We start from the raw sequence: 22,690 nt of genomic DNA, 5'->3' as shown, positions 1-22,690 counted from the left end.
TAATATAAATAAAATTACATATTAATCATTTGATGGCTTGTGTTATATATATATTTCGTGTTATAGATATTTATTATGTCACTCCGGGAACTGTGTGTACAGGGTGTGTGGCAGCTGGTCCTCTCAGCAGCATGAAAAACAAACAGAATGTATTCAAATTCTGAATAGATTAGGTAGGCTAGAAATGTTTCTAACTCGAACTGAATGGTCAGTCAGAAGGGTTCAAGAAATCAACAGATTTGTGACTGGCTACATTGCTCAACACTACAAAAACACATTGAAAATGGAGGTGTGTCGTGAGAATGAGAACAGTGTCAACTGTGTGAGTTGGCAACCTGATACACATCTCTAAACACATCACTGAAACACAGAAGACTGAGCAGGAATCTTAAAGCGTTAGTTCACCCAAAAATGGAAATTATGTCATTAATGACTCACCCTCATGTTGTTCCAAACCCGTGAGACCTCCGTTCACCTTCGGAACACAGTTTAAGATATTTTAGATTTAGTCCGAGAGCTTTCTGTTCCTCCATTGAGAATGTATGTACGGTATACTGTCCACGTCCAGAAAGGTAATAAAAAACATCTTCAAAGTAGTCCATGTGACATCAGAGGGTCCGTTAGAATTTGTTGAAGCATCGAAAATACATTTTGGACCAAAAATAACAAAAACGATGACTTTATTCGGCATTGTCTTCTCTTCCGGGTCTGTTGTGAGTGCGACTGCTGTGACAGTTGATGTACGACGCTGCTGACGTATTATCTTTGTTATTGGGCGCACCAGAAAACACGTCAGCAGCGTCGTACACACTCAAAAAAATGACTCTTTGGCTGAACATGATTCTTTCATGGACAGTGGTTCCACATGTTTGTACCATGTTATTTGGACATGAATAAATCAAGTTATAAGGACATGTCTGATTTTAGTTGAGTTTACTCGATGATGTTTTTAGTACCATCCTACATGGAAATATCTGAGTACCGAGATAATATTTTACATCATGTAGGAACCACTGTCCATGCAAGTTTTAGCCAAAGGTTATAAAAACATTAGCAAGTATCTTAAACTTTCTTTACGAAGGTGTTAGAGGTTTCAGTTTCAGGATTTTTCTCATTGAAGTTGCTTTTTTTTAAATGAATAATTTAGACTTTCTTTTTGGGTCCTCAACCCAACCAAAATCTCCTCACTTCACCACAATGCTGAACTCTTCTGGACACCAATATAAAGTCTTTTAATTTGAATAAATGTGATGATGAAATACTCCTTATGGTGTGTTTACTGTGTAAAATGTGTGTTTATTGTGTGTGGTGTGTGTGTGCAAAGCATGTGTGTGTGTAAAAAATATTTTGAGGTATGATTTCATGAAAAATGGATAGTAACACAACGAGTGATGGTTTTAGTCAGTTTAAATGACACAATCTGAGTGAAAAATAATCCAGTTTACAAAAACCATGAATTGTTCAGGTAAAGTGAACAAAACTGTCATTTTTTAAAAATGCTCATAGCGGGCGTACAGTGCACTTGTTGTATTGCTTGAAAAAGTTTTAGTTCAACAAATTTAGTTTATGTACAACTTGGTTGTTTACTATTACCTTTTTCTCAAACAGTACACCGAATACATTCCAATGGAGGTGAATACTGTTTGTGATATCTTGATTCACGAATAGAAATGGTCTGACGGGTTTCTAAACAACAGGAGGGGAATGACATAATTTCCTCGCAAACTCTTTAAAATCTTAGCACAAACTGCTGAAATCTGGACTGTGTGCTGTGTTATTTGTGTGAGGATAAATACTCTTTTTATCAGCATCACTCCCTGTGTATATGTTTACATGTAAATACAATTTGTGTGTGTAAAAAAAAAAAAAAAAAAAACAGAGATAACACATATTCTGGATATTTGACCATTTCATAATCATTTACAAAAATGACTTCCCATCCATTTTCCCTGCTCATAGTCAGTCAGTTACTTTATATGATTGATGGTTTTTGATAACTTGAACACATGGTTTTGTACTGCTTTTCTCAAAAATGTACATGAATGCACATTTCCTTTTGTGATACTTACTGCTCTTCAATCACGAATTCCCATCATTAGTGATCTGTTTCTAAACACAGGTGGAAGGAGTGAACAAAAACATCAGTGAATTACTAGAATCTCAAATTGTTATTGTTAATGGTTGTTTTTTTTGTCAGCATCACTCCCTTTATATAGAAACACAAATTTAAAAATCTATTTGTGCAATGATCCCACATTATCATTGATGGTTTGATAAAAAAATATACATGTCTATTCCCATCATTAGTCCAATAATATAGACCATAATGAAAGTCAATAATATAGACCAGTTGAAGGAGTGAACAAAAACAATCAGTGAATTACTACACGGGTCATTTTTAAAAAACATTAACATCCCCTTCCCATCTTCTCTGATGATTGTGTAAATTGATACAAGAGCTGGACAAGAAGTTTGTTCAGTTGCCAGATGTATTTCAATCCCTCCCCTCACAACCTGTCACTCACATGAAACAATTAAGTTAATTGGCTTAATAGAATTTCTTATTCGTAGGTTCCTCTAGTGGACAACATATAGCTGTCATCTGTCATTTCATGTTAAAATTAATCAAAGTGGTTTTGATAACTCCTTTTTTGTCAGAAGTATACCTGTAGATAATTTTTTTTTAATTCCACAATTTGTTGAAATCATTTCTGATTTCATTTTCTCACCCACTGAGAGAATTGGGTTTGTCTATTCTACTATCCTTCTCCTTCACCTTCAGGAAGAGCAGGTACGTGACAGTGACACAAATATGTGTTTGTGTGACATTTTGTGTGCAACAACCTGTTTGACAGGTTTTCAGGGAAACACCTCATACCTCTGGGTTGCGCAGTGGAAGAGGGGCTGGTCATCAGGAATATATCGCCTATATATATATTTTTAAAATCCTTATTTACTCAGATCTATGACTCGTATTCTTGAATACTCACTCACATGATAGGAATCTTTACATACAGAGAAAACAGAAGATTGGATTTTTCAGCATTCAGTTTTTTTCTTCTTCACACAGTCAATGACAAGGTAAGAATCTTTTTACATAAAACAGAAAATTTTAACTGTAACTTTACACTCTTTAAAACCAATATTTTTTTTTTAAGAATAAAATTCTACTAATTTCTATCTCATTCACACAATTGAAAGCAAGAAATGTGAGGAAACAAACAGAGAAAGAGAGCGATATGGAGATCAGTGAAGAAGAATCCCGTTCCTCTAGCCCAGAGGTGAACCAGTCTAATGCGCTGCTAAAACAGGAGAGCATTGATAAAAGACCAAATTGTGAGTATATTAGGAAGTTGTAATACAATAACTTTTATTTGATATACAAAGTAATGCAAATTACAATTAGAAATGCAAAATATGACAGAGATGGCATACTCATTCCTTCTTACTTTCATGAGCTTCATGTACTTCAGTAGATACTGTGTGTGTGTGTGTGTGTGTGTGTGTGTGTGTGTGTGTGTGTGTGTGTGTGTGTGTGTGTGTGTGTGTGTGTGTGTGTGTGTGTGTGTGTTTCAATGTGTGTGCTTCACAATATCTGATTGATAACAATCTGTATAAAAAAGTATAAAGCAAAAATGTCTGTCCGCCACATATAACTGTGTCTAAACAGAATGAAATGTACTGTTTCAGTTTCTCATGATTCAGGTGGTCCAGAACAGTGTCGGCCTGATATATCTGAAGAGGTCCGTGATAAGGTAATGGGATCACATGCTATTCATTATGTCCATTTTAAGTACTTAGTATTGGCTGTGGATAAATGTTTGTGTTGAACTTTTCTCCTTAGAGCATGAGAATGTGACATCATCAGCCTGCTCTACCACCGGCACCGGCGAAATGGCGTTACGAGGGCACAATTGTTTTTTTTGTTTTTTTTGAAATATCATGATTTTATCACGATTCTTTGTCATGTTTGTTTTTCTATTTTGTAAGCTGTTTGAGCATCACAGCCAAACTAATTTTCCTATTATAAAGCCTTTTAAGGTAACAAAATATGAAAAAGTATGGCGGATATTTAGGCCAAAGTGCATGGGTAAAGATAGAAATCTTTGTCATTATTTTATCTTTGTTATTTAAAAAATGAGAACAAAGATACACATTACAAATACAGATATTATACAAATAAAATAAAGTGTTTTATTTTCAGGTACAATAGGTGTATTTAGCAGGAGCACAAAAAATTGAATGAACAAATATAAAAATAAAACATTATAAACATTGATTCCTATTAAAGCAACTGTATTAAAGTTTTTCAGTCAAGAGTATTGAGTGATTTTTCTCTGTGTGTTTGGTGTTTTATTAACATTAAAGGAATAATTCACCCAAAAATTAAAAGTTTTTTTTTTTTTTATACCTTCATGTACTCACTCAAAAGTTGTTTAAAACCTGATAAGTGTCCTTCTTCTGCTAAACATCAACACTATTTTGAAGAAGGTGGAAAACCAAACAGTTGCTGGTTCACAGTGACATCCATAGTATTTTTTTTCCCTACTACTAGTTCAGTAATCAGGGACAGTTTGACAGTTTTGGCGTTTTCTTGCCAGCTTTAATTGTGCTCAAACCGCAGTCAGAAAAGCACACGAATGAAACGTTTAAATAACCAGTAAGGCTTTAAAGCAGATGCAAAAACATTTTCTTTTGTGAATAAGTGCAGTGTCCCTGAGTTAACACTGATGTTAATGTATGTCGCAGTATATTGATTTCATGTCCCGTATTAAACAGTGTGTAAATACATCTAAATGCCACTTCAGATGCAGCTTCTCTGCACTGAAAGATGAATTTTGTTGATACTGATTTAATTTGCCTGGTAACAGCCCAAATGTCTTATTATTATTAATAACTGATTCCTTCAACTGGTTTGAGATTTTAAGGCCTATCTCAGGGGTGTCAAACTCAGTTCCTGGAGGGCCACAGCCCTGCAGAGTTTAGTTCTAACCCTGCTCCAGCACACATACCATGTAGTTTGAAAATAAGCCTGAATGATTAGATTAGCTGGATCAGGTGTGTTTAATTAGGGTTATATCTAAACTGTGCAGGGCTATGGCCCTCCAGGAACTGAGTTTAACACCCTTGGTCCCATTTTTGCCACTGTTAAAAATAACTAAGTAATTTTTACTCTGAGTAAATTTTAAACAAGCTACTTTTTACTTTTACTTGAGTAGATTTTTAGACTGGTACTTTTACTTGTACTTAAGTAAAATTTAATTAATGTAATGGCACTTTTACTAGAGTAGAATATTTTCGTACTCTTTCCACCTCTGTTTAAAAGTAATCAGAAGTAACCACAGTATATTGACTAAATTGTCTAGTGTTTTGACAGTAATTTACTGACTAGAATGTTAGTCATGTCATTTGTAATCATGTGAACACAGCAGCACTGAATATACAGTAGGCCTATAAGTCTTCTTAAGTCTTCCTACCTGTTACATGACCAGCGGTTATTATGATAGCATTGTAACGGTGGCATCTTCTTCATCAGGGGTCTCCAAACTCAGTCCTGGAGGGACAGTGTCCTGCTGAGTTTAGCTCCAACCCTAATCAACTAAACTCTGCAGGACCCCGGCCCTCCAGGACCGAGTCTGAAGACCCCTGTTCTGCAGTATAGTGGCCAAAAACTGCATAGGCTTAGAAATCACACTTGGAGCAAATAAAGCTGTTACATTTTCTGAATACTCCGTGAAGTGCACTTGGCAGTAGCTACTCAACTTTAGTGAACTAATGCAACACTCCCACTAGTGGCGCATTATCGTAATGACATGATTGAACACGTTTATTGGAGACACATGCATAAACTAAATATGCAGCTCCTTCATCTGCCTCTTCACCTTGAAATGTTGATCATCTCCATTTTTGCCATTTAAGTTTCCAAATAAAAATAAATAAATTAAGCATAAGTGAATGTAAATTGAGAATGATCAAATGTGGACAATGAAATATTAAATATTAATAAAATGTGAGTCATGTATTATGTTCTAAATTGATATGACTGAGATTGAATACATTTGGCCCACTAAGTATCATTTATTATTAATGCTGAATTATTTGTGGTAAATTCAGGCTGATTTAAGGCCATAATATAATATGTCAGCTTTAATATTGAGCATCAGGCATGCCATAAGAATATTGCTTTATATTTCTCCTTCCCCTCATCTGCTGTACATGTACAGTCAGTGACCTGCACATATTTAGACTCTCGTTTAAATTAAATCCTACTAAATAAGAAAAAAATTTAGGGAAAAGATATTTATTTCAGATCACCCAAATTTTAAATTATTGTTTTAATGTGGCATTTAAAAAAAAAAAAAAAAACATTCTTATATTATTCAGATATATAAGCTGTTATAGTCACAGTTGTTTGGAGGAAGGGTTAAAATAGGCCACAGTGATCAAACACATGCATTCTGTCTTCATTTAGTGATTGTGCTCACTCAAAAAAAGAAAAGAAAAAAAAGAAAAAAGAAAAATAAATAAGTTTTGATTGGGTAATTACAGTATTTTTTTTCCTGCATGTAAATAAGAGTTGCCTGTAAAGTTAGACTGCAGATTCAACACTAGGGGGCGTATTACTGACACAGATTGGATTTACAGTACGTGTATTATTGATGAGGCTCAACAGAAAAGCAGTTTGTGTGATCTTTTTTTGTCCATATTACAGTATGTGGCCACAGAGCCATAATAAAACAAATTCCAAATTTTGCCCGGCAGTTTTCTTCAATATGTCTAAAATAAACAGTTTACAGATGCATGTTTTAATATTCAGTACAGTATAAACTCAGGGAGATAATATTATTAAGGTCAGATTTTGTTTAAACAGTTTAACTGTTTGCATATTTCACCTTTTTAATGGAGTTACAGTTAATTTGCCTAATAAACCTTTTTGTGTCCACTAGGCGGAGAAAAATAAAGTAAATTCAAGGCATACAGATAAGAGACAGATAAGTCAAATAACAAGTAAATAGTTTATTTTCAAATAAAATGTCAAGTCACCTGAACTCTGATCCTCCTCTCTGGAAATTATTTTTATTGTGGGACTTTGCTTAATCTGTGCTTGGGAAACCAGCTCTCCTGGTGCAGTTAAGGTCAAGGCATTTCAGGACATTCATTTGGAGACAAGCACACATCAAGCACACACTTGTTTCTTTTGGTAATGTTTGTAGGTTCTGCAGAAGGGTCTTCCTTTGGCCTGTGAAAGCTCTAGGTGTGTGGTTCTTTGTGCAGGGGCCACACTCCTGTTCCTGCTGAACTGAGCCAGTAAATCTATACAACTGATATCAGCTCAGAAGGCACCGGAGCTCAGGTCCTGATCAGACACAGATGATCACTTTACTGTGATTTCTTGATCGTGCCATTGATTACATGATTACACTTTGAATCTTGTTAATTTGCATCTGACGTGTGATGTCAAAGAACTCCTGTCCTATTATCTGAGTGAGTGAAATTACACGCTTTAGCTTTAAGAATGATCATCTGCTTTGAATGAATCTTTTTCTCACACAAAGATAGCTTGAGCCACAGTCACATGGGAGCCGTGTTCTGTTTCAGCTTTGGCACATTTCTCTGTTATTAAGCAAGATTTATCATTACCCATGTGTGTTTAATTATGACATTGAGCATTTATCATCTTCAATTTAATATGTTTGTTAGTCTTTATGTTTGGCTGATGCTAGTACCTTCCTTGTTAACATTTTGAAAAGATGGAAAATATCGAAAAGAGCAGCATGAACATCTTTCCACACAAAGAAAGAAAGTAATACAGATTTCAGGCAACACAACAGTGAATAAGTGATGACAGCATTTTCATATTTCATTAAAACTGGAACACTTCCCTTGTGGAAAAAAAAAAAGTAGTATGCATGATCACTAGTAGAGTACTTCAAGTATATATTTTAAAAAACTGTAATTGCAGGTAATATAACATTAATGAACTAATAGGCCTATTAAGACTTTTATGACAATGTTCAGTACACTTAAAAACAATTATGACTACAATAATGTCAAAATAAAAAAAAATTAAAGAATTATATTTATTTTGATGTGTTGACTAACACACTAAAGAACATTACTTGATTATACATTTAACTGTGTTATTTGATTTTACATTTAAGGTTAATATATTGTTAATGTACTAAATTGCAACTTCATCATTACAAATGTGTAATTATGAATATATTTAAATACATCTTTCTTTAGAAGTTCTATTAAAGCATATATGCTTGTCAGTACATTCAGCAGTACATTTCAAAGTAATTATGAAATTACATAAGTCCTACTTAAAGCACTCTAAAGTTCAGCTAATTGCATTTAATATACATTTTAACTATAATACATTTTTATTTAATTACAGTTAACATGTGATTAAGTGTCCAATATGATTACATTCAGTTTACACTTAAGTATATTCTTTTAAAGTGTGCTTCTTTTTCACAAGGGGTATATATATATTCTATATTCCAACAGAAAAGAACTGCATTTTCTTAGTTTCTTTTCAGGTGAAGAACTTAGCCACTGTGAACAAAAAACAAAGCGTGCATGTTCACCAATCAGCTAAGCTCTGCACCCGCTTAGAGCGACGTCACAACTGCAGTTTTGCTGTTCAAGTACAAACACCCCAATGGAGTTCCCCCGACTCATTCTGCCATTTCCTCCATTTGATTTCCTCCATTTTTTTGTCCATTTCCTCATGAACTGCTGGTAAGGCCATGGCAGTGTGGTAATCCCTGGCAATGTGATTTTTCACTACAGTCACAAATCAGCATGCCAGGAACCCACACAGTCACAACAAGTCCCCGCCATCCCACCCCAGCTCCTGCTTCTGCCATGCTTGGCTTAACTCTAGGTATTTCCCTAATTATCCACTACACCCAGATAAGAAACTTGATGCAATTTTCTCTCTAAAACTGCAAGAAGGATAAGGGTTTTGAAATGAACAGTTAACATCACTTATTGCATCCAAGAAGATTAATTTGCAGTCTTTGCGAAGCAGATGTGGAGAAGAGGTGAGAAAAAGATGTAAATCTGACAAAGTCTCGGTACATTGAGGAAAAGATTGTTATCTGAAGTAGTATATCTAATATATAAAAAAACTGTAACAGAGGATAATGATGTTCTCTGATGGTAACACCATACTGACATAGCATAAAAAAATATTTGCATGGTACTCTGAGGTACTTTACAGAATACCAAAATATTACCATGGTACATGTCAGGAAAAACATGGCTGTTTTGTAATAAGTGTAGCAGTGCATGCATTTTGAATCACAGTCATGTGGGCTGATCAGGTTTCACAGTTTAGCATGCAACCCTTTATTTATGCATTTAGTTTCCACCCAAGTAGTGCGAACATGATTAAATCATTTTCAGAAATCATTAGTCTTGTGTAATCATGTGAAAATTTTAAAATGCCTTTAAAGGATGTTTTATGAAAATCCATTTCCTATGATGTCCTCCATTTGGCTTTTCTCTCTATCAGATGTTTCTTATATCTCTAAATTAAGTAATTTGCTTTAAAATATGTGGGGGAGGAAGTGTAAAGGGTTGATGCCACATTAAACAAGGACGGGTCGACCAGACTGCATCAAATTCTTTCAAAATAAAGTGCAGTCTGGCGTGACGTGGAATCCATAAGCCTCACAAACTCTCCAGTAATTCTCCAGTCTTAATGTTCCTCACTCTTCTGGAATATCCATGCCAGCAGGACAGTCGTGGAGTCCGCCGAGGTTTTTGGGCTACAAAATAAATATATATATATAAATTAGAACTAAATATCAAATTCAAATCTGAAAACATAACAGTAGTAATAATCAGTGTTGGGGGTAATGCATTACAAGTAAAGCGAGTTACGTAATTAGATTACTTTTTCAAGTAACTAATATGCATTACTTTTAAATTTACAAGTAAATATCTGAGTTACTTTTTCAAATAAGTAACGCAAGTTACTTTGTTTTCCCATTTACTCACTGAATGTAATTGTGTTACTTTTTCCGATATATTGAGTGAGGTGTATAGTGTCTTTGTTTTGCCTGAGGCTTATTCATTTCACTTTTGGTGTGAAAGGGCCTTTATAGTTGCCAAAAATATAACTTTTGTGTTTTTTGCTATTAAAAATAAATAAGCAATTCCAGCTCCGATGACAAAAAGTAAAGCAATGTAACGCATTACTTTCCATAAAATGTAGTAAGTAATGCAATTAGTGTCTTTTTTATGGAGTAACAGTATTATAATGCATTACTTTTAAAAGTAACTTTGCTCAACACTGGTAATAATAACAATAATAGTAAATACTTAGCAGTGTCCATGCATTTCCCCCTTTTTATAAGAATGGAACATTGTATAATATCAAATAAAATGAAAAAGTTGCATTCCATTTGCTAATTTTTTATGAAAATTGTAGGGCTATATTAAAACTATCTACAACCTTGTTACTTACATATTGGCTGTTCAAGAAACAATAAATATTGCTATGCAGTTGCTAAGGTGTTGACTTAAGTCAAAAGAGCTAATTCCAATATCCCAGTCCATAAAGCCCAGGCTCCACTATCTCAAGGCAATTATTTTTTGTGTTGGCAAACTGCTGGCTAATTCATATGAATTGGTATGATCTCATTCAGATGTTTTCATACCATCTGCTTATGCCCTGCTGATGGTTATTCATAGAGGTGGACCTTCTATTTATTCTAAAAATCATTCATTTTCATACAAATTCATACTCACCACCTTGTAAAATAGCACTGTTCCTGTGAGATCGGGTTGATACCGACTGGGAAAAATGTTTATTGATACAATCACACACCTCATGGTCCTGTCCCCAATTTTTGTATTAATTTTTATAATGTTTATTATATAATAGATCATACAATATTTTGGTTTTGACCTCCTGAGGCAGACCGCCAACATTTTCTGAAAGTTAAGCACCTCTTTCACTGATAATGTTCCTTCTTCTGGTTCCAGCTGAGCTCTTTTATTTCTGGGCTCTGGACAGATATATGGATCTGTGTTGCTTTGAGTGCATTCCAGATTGTGTTTTTGAGGGCATGACCTGTGGGCTTTGTTTGATAAGAATCTGTGATACTGTAATAATGTCATTATTGTGTCTGGAGCAGACCCTGATTACAGAGGCTAATCAAACGCTGCTTCCGTTCCACGTTGTGCAGAGTAATGTGGGTGTGGAGGGGTGTGAGTGAAGAAATGGCCTTCTGTCCTCAGCAGAATAGGAGGAATATTACATTACGTGATACATGGTGCATGCAGCTGTATCCTGCAAGGAATATTACATTACGTGATACATGGTGCATGCAGCTGTATCCTGCAATATTGCAGTAGTATGTTTCAAAATATTTTTGCATAAATGTAATTTCTACCAATATTTTTTGGGCCATTATTTAGTATATTTTTGAAATTATATTTTTAAAATATATACATATATTCTTTAAAAAAATACAAATATATTTTGCTTAGAAAAGTAATATGAAGCAACACTAATAACTATGCTTACAGTTGCAAATCTGAGCACAATGTTCCCAGCTCCAGCTGTGTTGTAACCTTTTTTTTTTTTACCTCATATTTTGTTTAGCTGTGGAATAATGCAAGAGAATTGCTTTAATGTGAGATGATTTATGAGCAATTGCATTACAGACGATTTTTACGGTTGTCAGTCTCCATGAATTTATGAAACTATAAAGCCATGTCAAAGATGCATTCCAATTTTACTTTTTTTTGCACTAACCACAAATTTGAACAGAAAGGTTTAGGGTCCTGAAGGAAAATCTTATTGCTCAAATGTTGCTCAAGAGACAAACAGGAGTTCTCAGTTAAGCATCAACTGTATCTAAAACAGCAACATATGAAACAATTATTGACATATTACAAGATTACAGATAAATAAAAAGATTTATATATTTGATTTAACAATAAAAACTTCTGAAATCTAGGTTAAGGATAAATTGTATGTTTTATATATTTGATTTATTGATAAATTGTTGAGATCATGTGTGATTATTCTTTTTGACAAAATTGAATTTTTTTTAAATAAATTTTTGTGTGTTTGTTGTGATGTTTTGATGAAAATTTTATATTCTTATAATATTATATTATAAATTTAATGCAGTTATTGCTTTCAATTAAAACATGACATTTTGTATTAGAAAGACTGAAGTAGTATTTTCTTGTTAAGTATTAATAAACTTAAACTTTGTAATATACTCAACTTTGAATATTTCATGTTTCAGAAGAATAGTTTTGTTTTGTTTTTTGGACACTGTGAAACTTTATAGGTCACAGGTTTAAGAGCCACGTGAACATTTTTCAAAAATTCTCATTTTGTGTTTTTTTTTTTAAACCATAACAGAATGCTATTTTTGAGTAAACTATTTCTTTCTATTTCTGACCTACCCTTTGTAACTCTTCTGATTTTGAACAGAAATCACTTGTCATTTGAGTTGTTCACACATGCTTTTGGATATAAGAGACACAAACTGGGCCCCAAAACATCTCACTCATGACCTCCACACGTGATCCTTTGTTTCACTGCTGTTTTTCTGCCTTTGAGTGGCCCTCACTAGCCTCACCGAAGGTTTTTCTGATGGTCTGTCCTGGGCATTAATGACTGCTAATGAACAAGGGGGGGCAAGGCCAAAGCAAAGTGGTAGGAAATGATCTGAGAAATTACAGTTCCTGTCTCTCAGTGCCTCCATTACCAGCATGAACGTGCACCCTCTGCACTCTGTGAACAGGGAAACAACACTGATCCTCCCCCATCAAGCCCACTCATCCTGAACACATAACAGACCAGACCCTTTCACTCAACCCTTAGTCTAACCTTATCATGTGAGCGAGCTGAGATTAGAGGACTTGGCCCCTCGTTCAAAGCAGAAAAACAACATTGCCTCACTGGCCACGAGTCAAGGGTGCTAGTTTAAATTAGAGCGCAGCCTTTCACACTTGACATTTAGTGTGGCACAGTCTATCTTCACCTTATTTCCACCTCGCCCCCTCCTGAAAGTCCACACCCCCTTGAGTCTTATTAACACACACAGACTCTGCTCAGTTTGAACTGGATTACTCATTAGACTGCTTAAATCAGCATGACTTCAGTAATGGTTTTATGTCCTCTGAGAGGTAGGTAAAGAAGTTTACAGTCACTGCTGTAAGTTTAACTGTTGGTGGGATGCCACCCATGCAAGACCTAGACTATGTCTGAAAGGGCCTTGTCACCATCTGAACTCATATTAGAGTGAAAAAAGAACTGATTTCCATCCTTAGAGCTGAGATGCATTGTTAACTTTGATTTTTAGTTGCTGGTTTTGTATTTTTGCTGTCTCTTGAAAAAAAGTGCATTTAATTGTATTGAATGTGCACTTATAGTGAACTTAAAAGCTTAAAAGTATAATTATAAAAGCTATTGAAAATAATATATCAGTGAAATAAAAGGCTGTTTAAGTGTATTTAAAGAGAGTACACTGTGACTAAAAAGTGCACTTTGTAATAATGTTAAATTAAAAGTAAAAGTACATTTTAAATCATTATATTTTCATGTTTAAAAGTACACTTATTTATTCAAGCACATGTAAAGTATTTAATTATAATTTTAACTGTAGTATGTTATTCAATATTACATTTCAACTGCAACTTCATCATTAAAATGTGTAATTACAGATATATGACATATAAGTTTAAATTGAAATGGCATTAAAGTATATTTTAGTTTACCGTAAATACTTGTCAGTAAATTTGGCAATAACTATATTTTTTTAGAAGATAATAGTAGTTATTATGTTATTTATTATGATGTTGTTATTTAGTAATTATTTGGTTGTTTGGTGTGTTGTTCTGACTGCATTTAATATCAATTTAAACTATAATACAGTTTTCATTCAATTACAATTAACATGCCATTTTTATTTCTATAAAAAGTCAATAAATGAAACTAAAGTTTCCTTAAAGAAACATGGTCACATTTGTCACTATGGTCATATTCATATATAAACTATTTTGAGGAAAATTATTTAGTCTACATCACACTGAAATGGTAGATACTTATAATAAGATTTAGTAATACATTAAAATACCAGACAACATTATCAGGACATACATGAACAACATGCCCTAAAATCCCAAAGAAAATTTCCCAAAACAATGATTTTTGTATTAAATTCTTTTTCTTTTTTTTTTTTGTTGATTATATTTAGATTTATTTTGGAATAAAAATAGACACAAATGAGATAACTGTGAACATACAGTAAGCATACAGCAGAGTTAAAGAAAACATGCATTTCATAGGTCAAATAATTAGATTCCAGAGGGACTTTAGTTCATATTAGACTGCGGACTATTGGTATCTTGAGCACATTTTGAGATATTGTAGAGATTTCACTGGAATCCTTGATGACATTATACTGGCTTTTTTCCCTCAGGACAGAAATATGAGAAGCATGAAACTTAAGAAAACATCTCACTTTGCTCTCAATATCATTTCTAACAAGCATCTAACTAAATAACAGATTGTCGTTTTACTTAGCTCTGAGATATAACTGAGTAATAGATACTTTACCTCTGCGTACATCATAAAAACAGAAATCCTTACCTTTTTATAGCCTCTTTTAGCTTCTCTGGGATCAAAGCAGAACGGACTGCCTAACAGAGACAAACCAGAAGAGCAGATCGTAGAATCTGAAGGAAACTCCCCACTGTTTACCCCTGACGAGCTCAGCCAGTCTTCAACATCATCCCTTCATACCGTTCATTATAGCCTCAGCCCACTCCGCTTTCACAGAGACGCTCCAGCATCCAGCAGTGTGTGTGTGTGTGTGTGTGTGTGTGTGTGTGTGTGCTGGAGGAAACTGGCAGTAATCCTGTAAAAAGTTCCTCAACTATGAGCCTTGCTGTAATCGAGTGCGGTCGTTAGATGAGGGGCTCATAAAGGAGAACATGAGCTTTACTCATCGCTGTTTTTCCTGCCAGTCCCACCCTTTTGTCTGCTGGATGCCAAGCATTGCTGCTCTCTGCTACTCTGCGTTTCTCACTCTGAAGGTTAAAGGTAGAAATTTAAACAAAGCCCTAACCTTAAGTAATAAACTTTGGTGTGCAACTCATCCTGCACCATTTATGCAACAGATATATGATACAATATCTATACGCTTGTTGACGAAAAGTGTGCTATTAGGTTCTAAGTGATGAAATGTACAATTTGTGTCTGGCATATGATAAAACTTGTGAAGAAATCCAATTGAATTATGTTGAAGAAGAGACCCAAGCCATATCTTGAGACCAGCACTTGGACCAGTAAGCAACCATCAATTATTGCCTTATAAACCACTCAGAACTTCATAACACCCTGGGAACCAACCAAAACACCTTAAAACCTTCAGAAAGCTGAAAATCTAGTTGGTTTTACTGTAGTACACTTGTAGTCCAGAGTATGACGAAAAACTAGCAGGAGCCTGAAGCCTAATCATGTGTGTAATGTGTAACCTGAGCACTTTTGCCTTCACAAACTCGTCTTATCTGTGCTTTTATGTAGTCATTGTGCCGATCTTAATCCTGCGCACAAAGAGTAATAAGAGCTCTGGACATAGAGTAACATCATATCCTGTTGTGTTAGAAGAATACACTGACAGAGGATTTGTTACACGCTCTGCCTCAGAGCTCAGTTCATCACCTGAATACAGTGCAGTGGATCACAAAAGAGTCAGTGTATGGGGATTTCACAAATATCACAAAGCTTGCTTGCCCGTGCACAGGGCGTCCATGAGGGTGTTGCCATAGGATGGTTGCCAAGGTGTTGCTATGCAGTTGCTAGAATGTTCTGGGTGGATTCTAGTTGCTTGCTTACTGGCCGAGTGAAAAAAAAGAAACATAAAAACACACCCAAGTGTCTATGATATTCTTTTTTATATGGCTAGATATGGGGATTTTTTTTAACCCATTTTATCATCTTAAAAAATCAGACAGGTTAGAAAAGTAATAATGCACCTTTCCTCAATAAGCCGTAAAATGTGACGTGTCATTCTAATATGAGTTTTTAGCATTAAATATCACCACATTTCAAAAGTGGGTCAATAAATGGGACAAAAAGTTTAAAATGCATGTGCCAGTATGTTTATTTTCAAGTAGGTTTTGTATGGTTTTTATGTTTATTTTCTATTTGTTTTTTTATGGTTTTAAAAAATAAAATAAATATGTGTAATTTTATTATGTTTAATAAATAAAAAACTCATGTGGTAATCATGAAGTAAAAATAAAAATATATATTTTTAAAACTTTATTTATTAAATTTATCTGTTTATTCATTGTTTGGTTTTGTCATTTTAAAAAGGTTTAAAAAATACAATGAATTATTAATTCATAAATATCTTTAAGTTTTTGGAGGGATCAAAATACTTAATTATCTGAAATTGTATCTGAGAGTTTCTTGACCTTAACACAGTCACAGGTATCTTTTAAATGTTTTTTTTTTCTTTTCTTTTTTTATGTTTGTGCATGTTGGTTGGACCTCAGGTTTTCCGAATATTTATAATATTTCAAATAAACTGCTTTAATCATAAAATATTATGCCAAACTACATAAGATTTTCTTTTCAGTGATTTTATTCTATTTAATTTTTATTTTTCTATATAATGAGTTATAGGTTAAAGGCAGTTCTATCACCCTGATGTTTATTTATGTTATGCCCTCCAAAAATATCGAAGTGAATTTTGATTCAGAAATTTAAACTTTTTTGATAACACAAGAGCTGTATTCAAATATATATATAAATTGCATTTTGTATAACTTTTTTGATAACACAAGAGCTGTATTCAAATATATATATCGTCTATAAAAAAAAATTAATGTGTCAATTGGAAAAAAAATGTGTCAAATATGTAGTCTATTTTTAAATAAACTAATAGTGCCAATCGGAAAAAAAATTGTGTGTCAAAAAAAAATAAAAATTGTATTCATAGTTTTATGGATTGTTAAAATGTGCTCTTTAGCATTCATTAGAGTGAATGTCTATGGTGTGTAATTTCATTTAGGTCAACTACCTTAGTTGGTCTAAGCTAGGTCTAACTGATTTAGTTAGAGGTAGTTAAGATAGCTAAATAATATGAACACATTTGAAGGAAACTCTATCGCCCCCTTGAGTACTGGAATGTGTTACCACCACAGTGTTAAAAGGTTCATTTAAATATTATTTTAATAGAACATAAGAGCTACATGACTTCTTACATTTATATTAGAAGCTAACACAAAACTGGTACTTACCACTCCTTGACAAGTCACATTAAAATTCAAAAGCTGATTTAATTAAAAAGAAATCCACAATGAATAAGGAAAACCTTGACCTAGTGACTTAATCAGATCAGAGAATGGAGAATGGGGCGCCTGACGCCTCCGTGTCGTCCTCTAAATTGGGCTTTATGAGTTTGTATTGTGCTGTTTGTGCATTAAGCTCACCCCACAACAATTCAATGAGCGATTTGTTGCTGTGTCCTATGGGACACAATACGTCTCATTCACCACCGGCTCCCTGTGTGGGAAGTTCTGGCCTATCTATCTCTCTCTCTCTCTCTCTATCTATCTATCTATCTAACTGTCCTGAGCGAGTACCAGGCAAATTCTTCCTTTCTTTCTTTATACCAGTTGCATCAAACCTTCATTGTTATTTCAGTTACATTTCTGTACAAGATCACACATGCGGATTTAATCACCATTGTTTAGAAAGTCAAAGTTTGATGAGTAAACTCCAGTGTCAATGATTATGAACAAAGTCAGATTATGGTTGTTTGTTTGCCACTGGAATAAATCTCATTCTAATAAACCAATATGCACACTTCATATCTCCAAAGTGCAATGAAACGTGCACTCCTTTAAATCGATGACTTCAAACATCTGGTATTCCCATCCTGTCACTGCCACAGACGGAGGGCAGACCATTGGGTGTCTTCTAGAAAGAGCTGCACCCAACGCCAGACCATGTAAGGCCAGCCAACGTGCCCAAAAATAAATATCAAAGATCACTGGGAGAGGGTGGGAGAAATGGATGTAGAAGGAGAGAAAGAAACAGAGCTTCGCAGATGTTTTTAACTTGTCAGGAACGCCACTGCCGCCGCTCGGCCATGGATGCGGTCCATATGTGCTTCTGGCTGTATGTGGAGGATCACAGAGCATTTCTGTCTGTCTGTGTGCAGCAAAACCCCAGTGTACAGTAGTTAAAGAGACTGCCCCACTCTACCACCACTTTCCTCTTCTGCTTTGATAGGCCATGTGGGCCGCCTCCTTCAAAGGAGTTAGTCCGAACCTTCCTGCAATTGTAACACTTGGCACATTAAAATAACAAAGTCCAGATGTCTGATTAATGGGCCCTTTAATATAATCCCATTTTGTTGCTTTGCAGCCTGAAATGAAGATGGAAACAGCAAAAGGTTCAACAAAATACTGATGCAAAGGGGTGATCCTTTTACCAACTTAGTGATTCTATTTTTTTTTTTTTTATATATATTATTTTTTTTTTTCTGACACGTTGGTGTTATATCTTTTACTTGGATGTTATCAGTTGCATTGAGTTAATACAGCTGGATAAAACAAAAACCGTGCCTGTCTTCGTTTCAGACTGCATAGCAACAAAATGGGATTATTTTAAAGGGGGTGGGGGGGTTCTTTACCACTCTATATTGTATCACAGTAGAGCATTTTTAAATTAAAGCTATGTTTCTGTTTCTGCTCTTCTTCATTCTGTTCTGCTCTTCATTCTTTGCAGGTGGAGTGATTGTGTATCTTTTGAGTAAGAAATGCTTCATTTCTGCTGGTTTATTTAAGCACTGTCTCACTTCCTTATTGTATTACACAAGCTATGTCCCCTCAGTCAGGCTGAGGAAAAATAGGGGCCAGGTCAGGGTGTTGTTGAAAGCATTATCACAGTCTTTTGAGTTCTCATTCACTGTATGTGAATGCATGACATACCCTCCTTCCACGTGGGACAATAAAACGAGTGCCTGAAATAAACGAGAACTCATGCGGCCATCTAGTGTTGAGTATTGGAATTACTTCAACCTTTGCAGGATGTAGCCTACAAAAAAATCAGTGTTCATCGAAAACTATCAATATCTCTCAGAATTAATGTAAAACGTTTTTATTCACAGTATCTATAAACTTTCTTAGATTAGAGAGAATTTAAATGAAGTTGTCATAATTTAACTGTTTGTTTGTTTATTTATCCCTCTCCAGAAAGCTAAAAATGGGTGTTTTTGTGACACAAATGATTTGTCACATTATATGATCAACGCAATGATTGTGTATTAATGTCTGTATGTATTGTGTTTATAATGCATTTTAAATTAAAAATAAACCAAAGTGTCTGACTTTTTAGAAGATTCTATATGACGACACTGAACCACCAGCAGCGTTCTAATTCAAAACAGATCAAGATCGCACGGTATAGGATTTCTCCTACTATTACAGTTTTTGAACTATTGTTCCATCGTTTTTAAGTTGAGTGTTTCTATTTCTCGCTAAATCTCCACATAACAACTGGATAACAACAACTGGATTTGAAGATGAACCTCAACAGGAACCAAAGCAGACAAATTTGAAGTTAAGCTATTCAGATCTGTGTTTTGAATCTTTGATATTTGACTGTGACTGTGAAAGATTGACAAAACACTTGTTTTAGTGCAGTTCACTTGAATAAGTAGTGGGTAAAATTATGATAAATATAAAGTTTTAATAATAAAAAAAGCAGTGCTTTATCGATTGTTACATTGTCATACAGTATGAACATATGATATTCTAACAGAAAACTCAAAAGCTCCAGAGGCAGATCCTGTATTGTCATTCCAGATTAAAATACAGGTAAGTACCGTTTATCAGGCATCTCTACTGTACTGTACAAAATGTGGTTACAAAAAATAGCTTTGAAAAATAAAAGCTAAAAAAAAAAAAAAAAAAAAAAAACACAGGTGAGTGATATTTTAAAGCATTTCTATTATCTTTTTTTTTTTCAATCTATAGTTTGATCTGATACTGTTTATCATTTTTCTTTCAATAGAAAGAATAGTGAAGTTCACTGCCTGAATGTTGAAATCTGAGGAGACAAATAGACTGTCCGTTGAGGTAAAATCTAAAGTCTGGTAAATGCCAGATTAAGAAAAACACAGGTGAGTTATATTATTAAAGAATTTCTGCTCTCTATTGTACAAGCTGTTTTCAGGGTTCTCCTCTGGCAGTTCTGTCTGTGTTGTCTTTGTTCAGTGTGTTCTTGTTAGTGTTGTGTCTGACCACATGGCTCTGTCTCTGTTTGTGTTTGCCATGTGCTCCTCTTGTCCTGCCTCCTTGTTTCCCTTACCACGTCCCCTTGTTTAGTCCTTGTTGAGTGCTCTTTTATCTGAGTGTTGTCATATGTTCTTCACGTCTCAGATCCCTTTATATTGTGCTCCTTTTGCCTTTTGTGTTGCCAGTTCATCTAACTAAATACTGTGCAACTGTGTTCTTCCTTGTTGCAATAGTCTGTAGTGTATTGTTAAGCTAGTTCTACCTGTTTATTCTAATGTTGTTTTGTTCCTATGTATCCTTGCTCTAGTTAAGTATCCCTTAGTGTTATCTGCTTTATCTTTAGTATTTAGTTTCCCTTTTTCTTTCCTTAGTCATTTGCCTTTAGACTTTCCCTTTTAACTAGTTCCTTTAGCTTTTCCCTGGCTTTAGTTTTATGTTTTAATTTATGTTTTTTTAGTTATTGTTTGGTTTTGGTTACCGCCTTCTGTCTTGTTGTGTCTTGTCCTGTGCGGTGGTGTGTCTTGTTTGTCTTTAGTCCTGTCCTGTGCTGCAGGCTGAGCTCCCGGGCTGCTCCCTGAATCTGTAGCAGCAAGACCTGTGCCTGTGAGACCACGAGTGTGGAGTGGCTTGTGCTTCGAGTTCCTGTCAGGCCATCGCTGCTAACCTCCGGCCTCCCTCTGCACTGCCACTACTGTTATCCAGGGCTGGACTCAGCGGCTTCTCTCTCAGCATATCTGTCTTCGAGCCTCTTCCCATCTTATTGTTTGGACTGTATTCACACCCTCCACACCTTCTCTTGTCGTGTCTTGTCAGCAGTATTGTCAGTAAACCCGTGATTACTCATTCTGCATTTAAATCCTCTCTCACAGAATCCCTGACACCTGTAGTTGGTATTTAAATCTTTCTGTCATTCATTACAATAGGGACGTTCAGTCTGTGCATTGAGGTAAAATAAAACTCTGGTTAGAGTCAGAATAAAAATAAAAAAAGCACAGGTGAGTTATATTTCTCAAAACATATTTGCTGAATAACCTGTTGTTTGAATTGATACTGTATATATATTTTCTCATTCATAGGGATGGCAACTGCTTGGATGTTGTGAGAGGAAATTGGCTTCAGACGATGGTAGTCTTGAAGTGTGAGGAACTACCCGATCACCCTAACCATCCATTGTATTATCCACCAGCAAACCTTCTCTTTGAAATGCTGTAAATCAACCCTGATCCTTCCAAATCGTTTGACTGTAACAGGAATGACTGGGAGAAGTCTGGGTCAAGCAGGATGCAGCACCTTTCTCACGGTTATGCTCCACTAAACCTCATCGGACTATCCTTTCTTGTCAGATCTGTGAGAGGACAGGCTAAAAATTGGCATCCAGCCAACCTGAGGAATACTCATAAGTTTTGTTGTGCACCCTGGTTTGTTTGATACCAGAATTTGGTTCCGCTGAATGATGTGAACGCTGTTTTCTGAACTCAGGTGCGCATATGCAAAATGTTCCTTGTTCCTGGAATAGTCTACATTATGTTTTTTTCAGACCAACTGAATCATCAGTCCGATTAATAATTTGATTATTAGGTTGAATTTTAAATGTAGACAGTGACAGGCCAAATGCATGAAGCTGGAATTGAAATGCCTTATCTTTGAAGACGAATTTCAGTGACAGTATCTGTCTTTCAGATTCTCTGTTACAAACCTCTAAAAGAAATCACACTGTTTATAGTTGTTTATACAGTAAAAAAAAAAGCCAGTGAACAGAATTTTTACAGAATGTTTGTATTATGTAATCACATTTCTCTGTCACCTTATTTCTAAATGTGGTGTCATGTTTTTCACCATACAAGTTAAATTTTTAGGTGACACTTTTGTACCAATCAAAACAGGCCTGTAAAACTGTGCTGAAGGTTTCCGCTGGTATTTTTTTAACATTGAAGTCATCATCTGAAAGGTTTCCATAGTTCTGTGGCAAGCCTGATTATTGTATAATTGTCACACACATGGACAGTTTTGTTCCTGTTCCGCATGTCAATTTGGATTCCCTTTGTTTTTTTGTTATTAAAAGTCTGTTTTTGAGCAATCTCCTGCGTCTCCTCCCTCCGCGCTCCTTTCGATGTGTGACAATAATATTGTAATGATTATTACAACTAGTAATATTATTCAAGACAGAATTTTCAAGTTAGCTTTTCTGAATTTTTTGGTAAAACATTTTTACCAACACCACAACATGGTTTGCTTTATGAATGTAGAATATGTTTCAACAAATGCTTAAGTGGTAATAATAATTTTAATTTCTTAAGTGGTAAGTGTTAACTTAAATCAATAATTTTAGTTTTAGTTAAATTGTTTAAAGGTTTTAAGTTTATGTTTTGTAATGGTAACTTACAGTTAA

The 22,690-nt window shown here is 34.8% G+C and overlaps 1 long non-coding RNA gene across 2 annotated transcripts; it reads left to right on the top strand.

Moving 5' to 3' along the window:
- Nucleotides 1–2,860: 2,860 nt before the first annotated feature.
- On the top strand, nucleotides 2,861–4,162 carry LOC109047107. 2 transcript variants are annotated; one of them, XR_002010651.2, is made up of 4 exons: nucleotides 2,861–3,081; nucleotides 3,206–3,336; nucleotides 3,691–3,755; nucleotides 3,845–4,162. It is a non-coding gene; the product is annotated as an uncharacterized LOC109047107 (long non-coding RNA). The 2 variants fall into 2 exon arrangements; XR_002010652.2 differs by having other exon boundaries at nucleotides 3,202–3,336.
- The last annotated feature ends 18,528 nt before the right edge of the window (nucleotides 4,163–22,690 follow it).

This window comes from Cyprinus carpio, chromosome A10, assembly GCF_018340385.1.
Source record: "Cyprinus carpio isolate SPL01 chromosome A10, ASM1834038v1, whole genome shotgun sequence".
NCBI lineage: Eukaryota > Metazoa > Chordata > Actinopteri > Cypriniformes > Cyprinidae > Cyprinus > Cyprinus carpio.
The sequence above is the reverse complement of the archived record's forward strand: the minus strand, read 5'-3'. Positions and strand labels throughout refer to the sequence as shown.